Below are 1,512 nucleotides of genomic sequence, written 5' to 3' on the forward strand. Positions count from 1 at the left end.
GGGCCGGCATTACTGGAGTTGTGGCTGTGGCAGGAGGGTCCTTCAACTTGCAGCAAGGTGTTGGTGCTATCCAGGGTGGAAGGGACCATGGCCTCCTTCCCCAAGTGTGGAGCACCCCTGTGGGTGAACAGCATGCTAGACACAGGCTGGGCCGTCCCCAGGGGCCCCGATCCCAATGGGGACATGGAGGCACAGGGTGGGGAAGTCTCTTCTCTGTGGTCGCCCAGAAGGACAGACCCAGGGCTCTACCCACTGGGCCTCATGGCCAAGACATGACAAGTCTGGGGGCTGAGGCCCCCTCCCCTGCTGTCCTCAGCACAGCGCTGTTTGTGCTCAGTCGCTCTCGTGGGGCTGTGGCGTGTCGGTGGCACCTTCGTCCCTGACCTCTCTCTGGGAGCCCTGTGACGACAGCCGCTCCCCTGCCAGGGCTGCGGGTGATCCAGTCAATCCCCTGAGTCCTGATCTGGAAGCCCCCTCAGACCTGACTCGAAGTAAGACCTGGCTGATGGCAAGGTGGAGCCCACCTGCTGCCAGCAACCAGCCTGCCGCCAACCCTGGCCAAGGGCAAACTGCTGCCCTCTCTGCAAAGCATCCTGGGGCCGTGAATCATCAACCAGAGTGAGGACGGGCTTGGCATAAAGTCGCCTCCACCCCGCCTGGCTCCCGGGGCACTGAGACTGGGCCAGCTGATGTTTGCCAAGCACTTTGAGGTCTGGGGTGGGAGGAAGGCCCCGCCTGGCTCCATTGATGCTGTTTGCTGAGGGTGTTTCCTGGCTGGAGATCCCAGCCTGCTGGAAAAGCCTGGCATTGTCTCCCTGCCAGCACTAGCTGGGTCTGGCCGGGGCAGCGAGTCCAGCCAGTGATGCCCAGACCACGCGCATTGCCCCTTGCTGGCTCTGGGCCCTCTGCATTGTCACGCTGACCCCAGGGAACGACACGGCTGGCTTCAGGTGCCAGGAGAGCCAGCTGCCTGGCTGGGGCGGCCCTGGGCAGCCTCACGGCACAGCAGGGCGCTGGCCAGATGCAGCCCAGCTGGTGGCAGGGGGCTGCAGAGGCTGGGGGGGGGGGGGGGGGGGGGGGGGGGGGGCCGAGCTGGTGGCAGGGGGCTGCAGAGGCTGGGCTGGGCTGGGAGGGGAGGGGAGGAGCGGACGAAGCCTGGGCCAGGAATTTTTGTTGATGGAAACTGGGAAAGCGTTCCCTTTCTGCGACGACGCAGCGTATCCGGGCCCGCGCACGGCCAGGGCAGTTCCAGGGCGTCGGAGCTTGAAGCCGCCGGGGTCAGGGAGATCGTGCTGTAACGGGTCAGCGGAGAGGTCCCGGTCCCGGCCCCGGCCCCGCGTGCGGCTGGACTGGCACGGGCGCGGGAGCACGTCCTGAGTCCACGCGAGTGCGTTGGGATCCAGCACGGCGCTGGTTGCGCTCGCCCGGCCGGGCGTCACCAGTACTGTGGCGGCCCCAGGTTTCCTGAGGGCCCTCACCCCCCCCCCCCCGGGGACCATCTTCTCCCCTCTC

General features: G+C 66.9%; 1 protein-coding gene across 1 annotated transcript in view; it reads left to right on the forward strand.

The window, feature by feature from the left end:
- The first annotated feature begins 1,117 nt into the window (after positions 1-1,117).
- ABHD17A (abhydrolase domain containing 17A) overlaps positions 1,118-1,512 on the forward strand; it is an 18,175-nt gene continuing 17,780 nt past the window's right edge. Inside the window, exon 1 of the mRNA XM_025208318.1 lies at positions 1,118-1,301. The gene's annotated coding sequence lies outside the window, so the exon portion shown is untranslated. The remainder of the gene's footprint in view (positions 1,302-1,512) is intronic.

Source organism: Alligator sinensis, unplaced genomic scaffold (genome assembly GCF_000455745.1).
Source record: "Alligator sinensis unplaced genomic scaffold, ASM45574v1 scaffold103_1, whole genome shotgun sequence".
NCBI lineage: Eukaryota > Metazoa > Chordata > Crocodylia > Alligatoridae > Alligator > Alligator sinensis.